This window comes from Pinus tabuliformis, chromosome J, assembly GCF_031772625.1.
Source record: "Pinus tabuliformis cultivar Carrire ecotype Pingquan chromosome J, CPIR1, whole genome shotgun sequence".
In the NCBI taxonomy this organism is placed as follows: domain Eukaryota; kingdom Viridiplantae; phylum Streptophyta; class Pinopsida; order Pinales; family Pinaceae; genus Pinus; species Pinus tabuliformis.
This window is the reverse complement of record NC_142295.1, coordinates 1,039,468,852-1,039,483,057: the sequence shown is the minus strand read 5'-3', so window position 1 is coordinate 1,039,483,057 and position 14,206 is coordinate 1,039,468,852. Positions and strand designations below refer to the sequence as shown.

Sequence of the window (14,206 nt, the reverse complement as noted above, 5' to 3'; positions counted from 1 at the left end):
GACCACCGTATTCATCTAGAGCTCTTCTTCTAAAACTATTTTGACTGGTTAAACCCCAGACTTTACCTGCTTATTTTTCCTCTCCTCACTACACTTAGATACTTACTTCCTTGTGAGTTGGCATCCCCACTAGTAGACAACGTTATTGTCCTCTCCTTAAATTTTATACGATTGATAGCAAATTACTGATTGATAGCAAATGTTTAGCAGGCTTATCAACCTCCTCTAACAAGTCCGGAAGCTACACTCCAAAATCCTTACTTTTAGCCCTAGGTGAACCCTAAACAAAAGTTCATTCTTTGTCCAGGCATTTTTCGAATTGAAAAGACTGGGTTAAGATTGACGGTGTCAAGTTTCAACAAATCAATGTAAAATTTGGAATGAAATCGTAAGTTATTAGCTATACAGACTTTTCCTGTGCTATAGTGAAAAAGCTTTACTGATTGTATACGGAGAGTTAGGTGGTCTTAAAATCAAACCTATCAACTCCATAAAAAAACCTATACGACATGAGAAGTTAACCTTCCATAACCAAACCTACCAGCTTTGTCAACTTGCCTGAAAAGGAAAATCCTAAAATGAACTATCAAATAATGCTCTTGGAAGCTAAACAAAATGCTCCAAGAAGAAGATGTGGTGTTATAAAACACCATTGATCGTTTTCAGTTAATTAGAGGAAGCCGAGGAATAGAGAGTTTCTTTCATTTACTTGGACTTGGGAGACTTTGCCGCAGGAGTCTTCTCCGCTTTCTCGGCGACCTTCTTCGGGAGGAGCACCTGATGAATGTTTGGCAACACTCCACCGCTAGCGATGGTCACTTTGCCCAAAAGTTTCCCCAATTCGTCGTCATTTCTCACTGCCAGCTGAATGTGGCGTGGGATGATTCTGGTCTTCTTGTTGTCACGGGCAGCATTTCCAGCCAATTCCAGCACCTCGGCGGCAAGATATTCGAGGACAGCGGCAACGTAGACGGCTGCGCCGCCCCCAACCCGCTTGGCATAGCGCCCCTTCTTCAGATACCTGGCGATCCTCCCCACCGGAAACTGCAGTCCGGCCTTCACAGTTCTGCTCACAGACTTCTTCCTGGAGCCTGCTCCCTTCCTCCCTCCCTTTCCGCTGCCCTTTCCTGAACTTTCCATTTTCTCAGTACCACTATGTTCTCTCGTTTGCTCGCTGCGAACGACTGTTTGCTTCTCGAAGAAAAGCCAAAGAGACCACAAAGGCGATGAGTGGTACGAAGTGGAGGAGCGTTTAAATAGTCGGAACTTGGAAGTATCAATATATTGGACGGTGTATATTTTGCATGAAGGTACGGTCACGATTAACCCACGCTCCATCCGCGGCATGCCTCAGCGACCAATCGCAATGCTCGCTCATAAAGCCTCTAAACTAAAGAAAGTACCTCTCCAATTTCAGGTTGTGTTTTTCGAAGCACCTTTCACTCGTAAAAAAACAAAAGGAGAGATTTGATCAGGTTAATATAAAATTCCAATTTCCAATAAGAACCGTAGTTTCATATTCCAAATTCCAATAACAACGGTAGTTTTATTTGTGACAACAATTCCAATAACAACGGTAGTTTTATTTGTGACAACAATTTCAACATATTTTTGCTTTTGATTATGGATTAAATAAGTTACCTATATGCGTTTTAAAAGTGTTTTTTTGGGGTAAGAGTTTGTTTGGGAGAGCGAGAGATATTTGGCAAGAGTGAAATATTGTTTTTTAATGAATTATATAGTTTTTTTAATAATAGTGATGAGTCAATGGATGGTAATAAGTGATGATTGACCCCATTGCTAAGTTATGATAGGTTTTTCCACTGTATTAAACAAAAAAGGTTAGTTATTGTTAGTTTTTGGGTTTATTCTCAAAATCTTTACACTAACATAGATCTATTTTAATTAAGAATCTAGCAAATGTTGAGAGGGATTAAATCTTGAGGTACAAACCTCTTCTAGAGTCCAAATTTACAAAGAAGATTTGCACCTAGACAAATTTGATCCCTCTAGACCCTTGATAGATCCACAGTGAAGATTAATCTATATTGATTTTATATATTGCATTTTTTAATACATAAATGGATTCAACGCCTTGAAAATTCCCTGGTGATGGGACTAGCCCAATTAGCCTTACAATACAATAATAAAGAGGTTGATTAAATATCACATCAGAGTGTTATGGATATTTTTGATTGTTTGATTGCGCATTCAATTTGAAGGGTACGAGAGTTGGTGCGGGGGACACCTGTCCCGGCCTCGAACCTCACTATCCCGCGCTTAGGTTTACACACCAAACCGTCACTCACTTCGGCATTTTGACATTGTGTTTTGTTGGTTTCTGGTTGCTGAGAGAGTTCCGCTCTGTGTCTTTGGTGGTTGTTGCAATGGTGCCCGTCCTGCTCTCTATGTCTGAAGGTTCTGTAGACCGTTCTTTAGCTGCTGGTAGTTGGGGTTCTTCCGGGTGTTATGCTGGTTGTTTCACTAACCATCGTGAAGTGTTTCACTCGTCTGCAACTCTGATATTTGTTGTGTGCTTCTGCTGTTTATTAGTTTGTTTTCCTACTCGACCATTCCTCTAGTTATCTATTTATTCATCTATGTTTTCCTCTTGCAGGTTGCGGCCATAAAGGACTGGTTCCTCGGCTCTGCTCGTCACTGACAAGGTAAATTCTCTGTCCCTATTATAGTTCTCTTCGCATTTTTGGGTTTTTGCTGAGGATAGTCTCTCCTTGTGAGTAGGGGCTTTTCCTTGTCGCTGCGACCTAGTCTCGGATTTCTCGTTCCGACGCCGTCTGCTCCTCTGGTAAGCTCTCGGCCCTCTCCTTATGGTTGCACACTTTTCGTTTCCGTTTTGTATGCACAGGCTCTAACACCTCTCTGTGGGCGGTGTCTGCATGTGAAGGGTGACTTTGAACGCCAGTTTTCAGGGCTGTTGCTTCCTTGTAAAACCTGGTAGGGTCGTTCCTTGTCATTGAGATGTATCTTGTTTTATTTTTGTTCAAACTCCAGCGTTTTGGTTGTCTAGTAGTTGTTTTAGACTCTGAGAGCCTCGGCTCCTCACTTGTTGTTAAGTTATCTTGGGTTATGCCCTTCTATGTAATGTATTTTGGTTCCTATACTCGTTAGGTTTGTTTCTAGGTACTCAAACCATGAGCTGGTTGCCAGTTGTTTTTCTTAATGCGACTCATTCCACCTTTGACTGTCGTTATTCTGGAAGTTTTAACTTATTCTTATGCAAATTGTCATTTGAAAAAAAAGGACTTTGTTTAGATAATGGTGTATTACCTGGAAATACAGTGTAGTCATTTTTAAAGTAGGAACTGTTGTTTTTGTAGTGATCTCTCCTTATCGCTTGTTCGCCCTCTGTGGGCTTACTGTTGTTTGTTGTCTGGAACTGAAATCTTGCTCTCTGTACTTGTATGGATTCAATTGTTGTTAGTTCCGTCTTCGAGACACTCTGTAGTCAATTTGTTGGTAGAAAATAATTGTTTTGGAAAAGGAAAGAAAAGAATAAAAAGTCTCTGCTCTTTATCGATGCACACAGTAATTAATTAGAGGATAACTAGTTAGCTGTAACTATGATTCATTTCTCTGTTTGGGTCAATGCACACAGTAATTAATTTAGAGGATATGGAAAGCTATAGATAGACACAGGTGTTCTGCAGAAAAGAAATTCTTATTTATTTTTCCTTCTGTTCTCTAGTCCAACCCTTACAAAATATGAAATGTTTTCTTTTGTACTATTTCGAGACAGTTTTGTCTTAACTGCTCGCAGTTGTATTTGCAGTTGTATGTGCAGTTACATAGTTATAGCAACTACTTTTGGTTTTTCTTGCTCTGTTGGAATACATTTTTGTACGTAAGACAAATGAAAATAATAAAAAGAAAACAACAGAGAAAAGGCGACTGTAAAAGCCCTTATCTGACTATGACACTCTTAACTGCTACTGAACTAACAAATTAAAGAAAAAAAACATATAAGTCCCTAATTATTGTCTTGACCACCAAATGAAAATGAAACTAAACCATGAAATTTGAACCTGTTCTTTTTTAACTAAGACCAAACACCTCAGTAATGATACCCTTAGTTGGATGCTCCTGCATCACCTGGGCAGACACTGGGGATTTTTACTTTGTGTGGTGTTGCTTCTTCAAGGAGGTGACAGTTCTTTATGGTAGTTATTCTCGTTCTCTGGTTTGTTTAACTAGGGTTTACACACTCTAGTCAACCTTTTTTTCCTAGGTACTTGCTAGTAGGGGGAGTGAGGTAACGGGGTAATGGGGAGGACGGTGAGGGAGAGGGATGCGGTGAGGGACAGGGGTGGCTTGGAGGTCGGGTGTCACGTCTCCATAAATAATAATAAAAAAATAAAAAAAATTACCATAGTAATTATCGGCATGACGTGATTATAATCCTATTTACATTCGTAATTAGCATATAGTGACTTGAGATTAAGAAAAAAAACTTACAATAAAAGGCGGGAACTATGCTCTGCAACTCCAATGGCGATTTCTCTTCTACAATTTGCAAGGACCTTCCCACAGGTTCACAACAGACCGGTTCAGCGCATTTTCGAGTCGGATGGCGTCTCCTCCCATCTGGGGAATGAAACACGTCCAGAAGAGGTAACATTACAGTTTTATTTTTGAAAAACGGGTTTCCTTTGTTACAACCACACCTGCATGCTCCCGATCTCCTTGGTGGGGGAAAAATACTCCTGTTTACTGCTCCTGAGCGTGAACCTCGACCTCTCTTGCATCTGGTCAGTAAATCGGTGGCCTGGGCTCCTAGCTCGTTGTGCGATATCGCTGTTATATCTCATTTTGTCCAACCTGTGACATCCCCTTGCATCTATTCTGCCACCAGCATGCCGCCGCGTGCATGGAAACGTGAAGTGGGGCTTTCAATGTCCTGGTTCACATCTGAATGGGTGAAAGCTCAAGAAAATGAAAGGGGACGGAATACAGCGGACCCAATTTTTTCTGACGCAGTGACAGAGTATTTCAAAAATGTCCCTCATAATCCAAATCTGGAGGCACTAGGTAGCGGACAAAACATAAAAAGGTGGGGTGAATCGGGGTTTGCAGAGAACCTGCTCAAATCACCGGATCGTGGTTCCAAAATGGCGGATACTATCTGCATGGGCGAAGAACAGATTCAAATCTTCATCAAAAAGACAGAGGGCAGCCATCATTGCATGAGGATCAGAAAGGGGCTAAATATACAAGAGGTAAAGAAGGAAATACATAACCAACTTGGGACACCCACCAAATACCAAAACCTGATATTCTCTGGTCGTAGTCTACAGGACCTCCTCTCACTTCAGGAATATGGCATCAGCAATGATTCAACCATTTTCCTTAATATGAGACTGCATGGAGGGTGTAATGGAGACAACACAAAAACCACAGGCTCCTTTAGAGACGCAATCAGGGGAAAAGAAAAAACGCAGCATAAACCAGCACCAGCACCAGAGATACCAGGTCCCTATATAGTGGAACAAAAACTGGAATCCCCAACGATCCAAGTACCTCTAACGGAGGTAACTGAACTACACACTGAACTATCCAAAAATGTTGTCATTTGTAGATTTAATGGATACTGGCCAAAATCCGATGCTCTGCATCAATGGATTTACTCCTCATGGACACCACACTGTGATATATACCTATGCTCAAAGGGATTTTTCATAGTTAACTTCTGCACAGAACAAGAACGCGATAGTGTTATCGAACAGGGGCCATGGTTTTGGGGAAATGTTGGCCTCTTCATCACTCCCTGGTTTGTTGAATTTGATGCCAACACTACGAAAATTTCTACAATGTCAGTATGGGTGAGACTCCATAACCTCCCTCTTCGTTTTTGGCATCTCAAAGTTTTAACAGCCATTGGGAATTCCTTGGGGAAATTCCTAAAAATTGATGAAGACAGAGTAAGCAGGGGAATTTTCACATTTGCCAGGATTTGTGTAGAAGTGGACCTGAGTCAGGGACTGCCTGAACACATCACATTGAACTACAACAATTCACTGAGGATTCAACCACTCGACTATGAGAACACATCATTCAGATGCCGCAGCTGCATGCAAACTGGACATCTCCAATTCAACTGTCCACTATCCAGAAAGGACCCCAAAGGAAAAAAGAAACAACAAAAAAGGCCCAAAGGGTGGCAGCAAACCGACTTGATGGAAGAAGAGGACATGCAGACAAAACCTACAGAAAACCAAACAGAATATGATATTCATCCGGGGTAGGAAAATACTCAGGAGGAAATTACCCCAGCCCCTCATCTGGGGCCAATCAATGCACATCAGCATCAAGCACCTCAGATGGAAGTAAGCGGCATAAAGCGAACTCACGGATCTGAAGGATCTGAATCTGACAAGGAACTTCCATTGATCGCACTGGAAAACCAGCTGGCCACTATTACACCCTCGCCTGATTCGGAAGGCTGGCGGAGGGTGGAGAAGAAGAAGGGTAGAAAAGCATAGGCCTGCTGAATTTTTATTTTTCACTTATTGTAATTTATTTCCTCTTTATGGACAGCCTATCTGCATATGCTTCTAGCATTTACAACATGTAATTTTTTTCATATGAATGAAATTACATCCTTTTTCCACGGAAAAAAAGCATATAGTGACTTTTTTTTCCCGTGGAAAAAATTCCTAATTTCTATTGATATATAAGAAAATACATTTTGTAGATGCTAACGCATATGCATATGGAGGCAGAGTTTCCTGTCAAGATACATAAAGCTTTGACCAGATAAAATAGTTGTATTCTCCACGCAGGAAGTTTGTTTATCCGCTGAAAATGTGTATATGCCTAACCTCTGTCATAGAGAGATCCAAGTCAAAATTGTAATTGTCTCTTCGCAGAGAGAGAAACTAGGTATCAAAATCTGGACAGTATATCCAAAGACATATATATGGACCACAAAAGTAGATATAAAAACATGATATATACAAGATAATCAGAAAGCATATAGGGCTAGAGCCCATTTTCTCTAAGTTCCACAAAAGGTCTGTGATAGTATTGATGGAAGGTCCTATCAATTTCCTCCTGTATCAACCAGTCATTGCCCTGTCTAATCACTGCCTCTTTTGAAAGGTGATCGGCTCCCGTATTTTGCTCCCTGAAAATGTGGCGACAGGCAAAGGAGTCAAAAGAAGATATCAATCTTTGTGCTTCTCCTAATATATGCCTCAATGAAAATGCATTACAGTGGGATGCATTATTTAACCAATTACAAACGATTTTAGAATCACCAAACAATTGTAGATGTCTGCATTGTTGTTCCAATGCAAAATGTATGAGGTGTTTTGCAGTACAGATTTCAACATAATTATTAGTTCCCCTGCCAAGATTTATTTGGATCTTGAAACAATGTGTGTCATTTAGGTAGAGGATGGCTCCGCCACGACATCCTGCCTCCTGCGTAGAGCCATCAAAGTATGCCCATGGTTTTGTTTTGTCTATGATTTCTGGTATGATGGTGCAGGGAGAGGTATTGGAGTCCTCCTCGGGAAGAAGATCATAGTCAGCTATTGTATGGATCACTATGGCTGGCCAATGGGGGGTCTTGTAGTTGAAAATAGAGTGGTTTCTAGCAATCCACAATGACCAGCAGACTAGAAGGGGCATGTTTTTGGATTTTCCATCTTGGTTTTGACACCAAGTACTCCAGGCATCCCATATGTTCTGCCCTTGCCATGTTCTTAAGCAAGGATAGTGAGTAACGATGGAATTCCAATATTCCTGAGCGGTGGGGCATTTAAGGAAGAGATGTTCAGTACTCTCTTCATCATTGAGACACAGGTGACACCAGAAAGGGCCATGAAAGGATCTTTTCATCATATTTGTCCCAGTAGGGATCTTATCAAACAAAATGTTCCACATCAGTAAACAAGTACGGGGGGCCGCCTTGAGCTTCCAAAGTATTCTCCAAGACGGGTTGATGTTCTGAGGTTTGAAAGGTTCCATTAATCTAATATAACCCTCTTTTGGAGAATATGATCCATGTTTGGAAAAAGCCCAAATAATCTCGTCCAGTCCTTCAGTTAGTCAAATGTGTGCCTGTGTAAGGGCATCCGTGTAATCCTGCCAATCAAGTCGCCACTGTTCAGGGATGTCCAAGTCAAGAGCCCATTTCCAACCCTGTTGTAGAAAGGTGGAATTATTGTTCTCACCTATATGTTGTATGTGAGTGAAACCCCTGTTGTTTAAGTGCCTTATCAAGTCTGCTGGTAGTCTGTGTGCATTGCCACAACCAGCCCATGGGTCGTGCCAATACGAACAACGTTGCCCTCCTTTATTCTCCATGTAATGCCTTCACGTAGAAGTGGTATTGCATTTATAACCACCTTCCATATGTTGGAGATGTTATTACTTGTTCCATGTTGTTGTCTGAACCAGTCCATCAAATTCATGGGCCAGATGTATTTTGCTTGTGCCACCCGGGACCAGAGACTATTTGTGGTGATAAGGTGCCAGCCAAGATTTGCTGCCAGAGCTTTGGAAAAAAGATCTAGCCTTTTGATGTCCCATCCTCCCCATCTCTTAGGCTTTGCAATTTTGTCCCAATTGACCCAGGCAAATATTCTACCCGGTTGATTGCCCTTCCAAAGGAACCTGCAGCATATGCTCTGAAGTCTATTCAATATACCTTTCAGTATCCAAGCCAGGGTCATGCAGAAAATAGGTGTGGCTTCAATCACAGCTTTAATAAGGATTAGTCTTCCTGCACGAGATAGGTATTTATGGTACCAAATCTGTAAGCGCTTTTCCACTTTTGCAATAAGCCACATCCAATCCGCAATCCTGTATCCGAGAGGCTTAAGCATGTAGCCCAAATATTTAAGACCGTCTTCCAGATTCAAAGAGGTAAAGGGGAAGCGTTAAGAGGTATATAAGATCTCATGTTGTGAGCAGCCAAATGTAGTAATCATGGATTTACTATCATTTACTATCATCCCGGTTGCTTGTAGGAAAAGATTGAATATATTCTGGAGGACCGTTGTATCTCCAATACTGCCATTTAAGAAAATGAGAATATCAACAACAAACAGTTGAAATCTTGATGCCAGCCAATTGATTTCTATTGCGAGCAGCCATGATGGACCTACTTAATCCTTCCATGATAAATAGAAAAAGTAGGGGGGAGAGTGGACATCCCTGCCTGAGTCCTCTCTCCGAGATAAAAAAGATGTGGCTTCCCCGTTTAATAACAAACTGTACAATACGTCTTTGATGCAGCTCATGATCCACTTGATATATACATAAGGAAAGCCCAGGTGAGTCATTAATAATCTAATGTAGAGCCAATTAGCTCTATCAAAAGCCTTTGAGAGGTCCACCTTCAGAATCATACCTTTATTCTTCTTCATTTGTATAGTATGGAGAAGCTCCTGGGCTGTGGCAATAGCCTCATGAATCTGTCTGTGCTTTAGGAAAGCAAACTGTTCTGAGGATATCTCTCTAGAAAGGATTGGCTTCAGGTGGTTTGCGATGATTTTTGCAGTAATCTTGTACAGACAATTACAAAGGGAGATGGGTCGAAAATCGTTGAAAGAGGAGGGAAAGTTAGATTTCAGAATAAGGGCAATGAAGGTGGATTTGATGGTCGGGGATATTCTGCCAGTCCTTCTGCAATCCTCTACAATCTTGAGCAAATCATCCCCCAAGATATCAAAAAAGGCGATGTAGAACTCAATGGTCCACCCATCTGGTCCATGACTCTTTTATTTCTTAAACCATTTAATTTTGGCCTCAAGTTCTTCCTTCGTTACTTCCATCATCAGTTCCTCCGAGTCTTCTTGTTGTACAAATCTGGGGAAATGTTTTGCAACCCGCATGATCTCCATAATGTTCACAGCTCTGGGCGCCTTATAGATGCCTTTGAAGTGTTCAATGGCTAGTCTAGCTATATCCCTCTGTGATGATACCGATTGTCCCTGTTCATTGTGAAGTTCCCAAATAGTATTAATGGCTTTTCTACCATTGGCGAATTTATGAAAGAACTTGGTATTATCATCTCCTTCAATGAGACAGATTGCCCTGCTTCTGAGTCTCCAGCTCTCCTCCCTTTCCTTCAGGATTTGGGAATGCTTCGTGATGAGGGAGGTATAAAGATCTTTGTCTTCCTGTGATAGGAAAGTGCCATTAGAAGTGTCCTCATGTGTGGTAATGGCCTGCTCTGCCTCTCTCAGAATTTTATCATCATTCTCTCATTTCTAGTGAGCCCATATTCTAGAGATCCTCTTAAGTTCTGTCAATTTCCTGATAAATCCATCAGTATGATCCTTGCATTCCAGTATAGGGTTGGTTTGCCAGTGGTTTGAGACCATTTGAATGTAAGAAGTATCCTTGAGCCAATAGGCGTTGAACTTGAAGGGGCTTTTGATCCTCGAGTTTGAATCGGCCAATTCCAAGAATATTGGCCTATGGTAATAAATGCCCCCAGTACTAACCCACTGTCTAATACGAGGATGAGAGCTTAAGAAAGCTTCTTTGATGAGGAATATGTCAAGTCTCCTCGCAAGACTGTGGTCACCACTACGTTTGTTAGACCAAGTGTACTGAATCCTGGCAGATGGGATGTCTACCCACTGATGCTCCTCAAGTAAGGTAGAAATAGTGTCTGTAAGGCCATCAACTTGAGCCGAGTGACCACAGGATTCACTATACCCCAATGAAAAATTTAAATCCCCTCCAAGTATAATGTTGTCTACCTGTAAGAATTTTGAGTCCGGGAGGGTCCTCCAAAAGTTTTCCCTATCCACGCATGGACCGTATACGTTGATAATACGAACTTCTGATCCTAGTGTGTGGGCAAATATGTCCATGCCAATAAACCCCCTATCTCCCCAAATGTTCCTGAGTTCCATAGTCTTGTTGTAAAAACCAATAACAGTACCTCTAGATCTCCCAGACACGTCCAGGGCATGGAAGGTCCAATTCGGCAACCAAGAATTGAGAGTAGAAATAGGAGAATCAGCCGAGAAAAGTGTTTCTTGCAAGAATATAATGTCCAGCTGAGTCGAAGTGAGAAATCTTCTGAGTGCTAGATTTTTAGGAGGGCTAGCAAACCCTCTGTAGTTGAAGGATAGGAACTTCATGGCAGGTGAGATTGAGGGCCATTCCTAGCTCTAAGGGCCCTAGAAATGGTTTGTTGTCACTCGAGGGCAACTTCTTCACCCACAGTGTGTCTGGCTTTAGTGAGGTGTGATGGGCGGCCCTTGGGGAGTTTAAGGGAGGCAGGGATACTCTCAGGGTCCAAACCAATTGCGTCATGTCCCCTATCCTTCGATCTGGAACGGAGTGAGTACCGGGGGGATACAAGTGGGGAGGGGAAGGAAAGAGTAGGAAGGGAGGATGATGACAGAGAATGGATGCAGGGGACAGTGATGGGTGGGGGGAAGGGAAGGGAACATTGAAAGGGGGGGGGAGCAAGTCCTTGGGATCCTGATGAAAACAAGGAGACTGAGAATGATGAGGGAGATGCATAATTGTATGAATGAAATGCAATAACTTCTGATAAGCCAGATACTGAGAAGTGTGAGAGGAGGATGTAGATAACATACCCGACAATGATATGTTCTCCTTTGCTGGACCGGAACACGTTGGAGTAGGAGGCGAGGAAGGGCTTGTGACAAAGAGACCCTTATCAGTGCCTGCTTTATCAGGTGTTCCCTAGGAGTGACCTGCATCCTTGTCAATCTTCTCTGGTTCATTATCTTTATCAGGCCGCGTAGGGTTTCGACTAGGCTGCTTAGACTCCAAACCATGTTCAGTGCCCTTGTTCTTGTGCAAGAGGGGGCAATCCTTGAATAAGTGCCCCACTTTGTGGCATCTACGGCAGCGATATGGAATGCCTTCATAATCGATGATCTGTTTGCAGGATGTTTCCCTCCACTGAATAGTGATGTGCTCCTGTAAGCTGCCCCGAGTATCAAGATTGATAAGGATTCGAGCATATGCCATCATGACCGTGTGTTGATAGGACTTGTCATATTTCATGTAGGAGCCAATGGCGTTACCAATCCGCCTAAAGATGTCCTCTGACCAGTATTGCAGCGTGAGACCCGATAGTTGAATCCATACTGGGCCAATGCCTATTTGCTCAGTCTCTGGATCAAAAAGAGGCGTCCAACATTTTAGGAGAACCGGGGTGTGATCAAAATGCCAGTAGGAGGATAAAACCCAGTTGGTATGATCAGCACGTGCGAACCTCAAGGCGAACCATCCCCTCACAAAAGTCTGCACGAAGGGGATGTCCACTAGATGGTGACCCCAAACCTCAGATGCCCAAGTTTTCAACCGGGCAACCGAGTAATTTCGTCCTCTGATGTGACCGACCAAGACTCTATCAACGAAATCCATAGCCTCTCCCCACTGAATGTCCTCTTCAAGTCTAAGAAAGATATCATCCGCCTTGGATTTGTAACACTTGTACTTCTTCATAGATCCCTGTATAAGAGGCTAGTGCAGTACTCGACCCGGAAGTGGGCCTGAAGAAGTAGGGGGAGGATTAGGGTTTGACGAGGAAGGGTTGGGGCTGCCGACCGGAGTAGGAATAGAACAGGCGAGAGGTGGGACAGCGGTAAAACTGCCAGATGGTGGAGCTAATGAGACCTGAGGGGAATAACTGACAGAAATGACGAACCCGGATGGGGGAAAAAATTGCCGGACTTGTGCTCCAGATACAAGGAGATCTAAACCAGGGTTAGGGTTTAGACAGTCGAAGATGAAACCTAGGTTAGCCGGGGAAAGCGGGGGGGTAGAAAGCGATGGCCAAGTAGGTGGGTCATCCAGAAGGACCACAGACTGTGACCGTGACAGTTCCGCAAAGGAGTATCCAGAGCTATACAAACCTTCTAATGTGGAACGCCAGATGGAAACCCCCTCCAGTGGGTCTTCAGAGTAATCAACAGCATCAAGGTCTTCCATGCTGACAGCTGCTCCTTGGAATGAAAGACACCTCGTAAATGCTGGAGGAAAATGGAGGGTAAGCCAAAACACAGAAATGGTTAGCCAAGAACGGGAACAGTCCGTAGGCAGGAAAACGGCCTAGTAAAAAAGAAACAGTAAATAAGTCCCCCCAGTTCCCGGCAGGTCAAACACATGTAAAACGGAGCGCAGCGAGGTGATGGGTAGTGTACGCAAACAGCAAGAGGTAGAGCAGGTTACCGGTGGCCTTCCAAGGTTAACTGTTGTAGCCTGCCGTGACCAGAAACCCTATCCGAAACCCTTGTGGTTCCTCTCTGCCATCCTATAACAGGTTGGGTCGTCTCCATGAAAGCATATAGTGACTTGTACTAAGGTTTAGGGCTTTATTTACATCCGTTCACAAAATTCCATATTCCAATGGAGCTCTGACAGAGTTTTAACTTCACATGCGTACGCTGCTTGGTTTGATTTGCATTTGATTTGAAATTTTAATGTTATGCTCTACCACGGTGACGTCACGAGAGCAGGCTTCGTCCTTTAGCACAGCTGCCCTCCAGATGCTCTGGCTACCTCTTGTCCCTCGCTACATCAACGGTGGAATGGTTGGGTCTTTGATCCGAGGGTTGAGCTTTGTCCTGGAAACCTTACTGCCTTGTTTGTTGGTGATGAGTCTCATTAAGCCCCTTCGTTCTTCGGTGCTCGTCTTTGTTTCTTGGTTTTCACTTCGAGTGGGTTCGGCTCTAGGATTCAGGGATTCGTTGCATGAGGGTTTGATGAAGGTTGAGGTTACCGTGACCGGAGCATATGGCTTTGCCTTCCCTGTGCAGTATGAACCCGGTGAATAATAGATTTTCAACTTTGCGAATTTGTTTATCGTTTCATTGTCCATTCAACTCTGCGAATTTGTTTATTGTTTTTCATTGTCCATTCAACTCTGAGAATTTGTTTATTTTTTTTCATTGTCCATTCAACTCTGCGAATTTTGTTTATCGTTTTGTTGTCATACTCTGGTTGCAGGGGTAGCGAAAACAAGCAAGAGAAGCTCAGAATGCTCCAGGGAGGGTTTCACAGATTTTTCCTCCATTCCTCAGCTTCAGTTGCTCAATGGCTTACAGGTAAGCCTTGTCGAGCTGCTCTTTTGTTATATCAACTGAGTAGGAACTTTTGGTTGGGTGATTTGTTGCTATATGCTCTCAGTCGTGGAGGGTTTCTCTATTCATAGGTTTAACATATTTCGAGACAGGTAGGTTTA

General features: G+C 42.8%; 1 pseudogene; it reads right to left on the bottom strand.

The window, feature by feature from the left end:
- Positions 1–353: 353 nt before the first annotated feature.
- On the bottom strand, positions 354–1,241 carry LOC149230453 (histone H2A pseudogene; annotated as a pseudogene).
- Between the last annotated feature and the right edge of the window lie 12,965 nt (positions 1,242–14,206).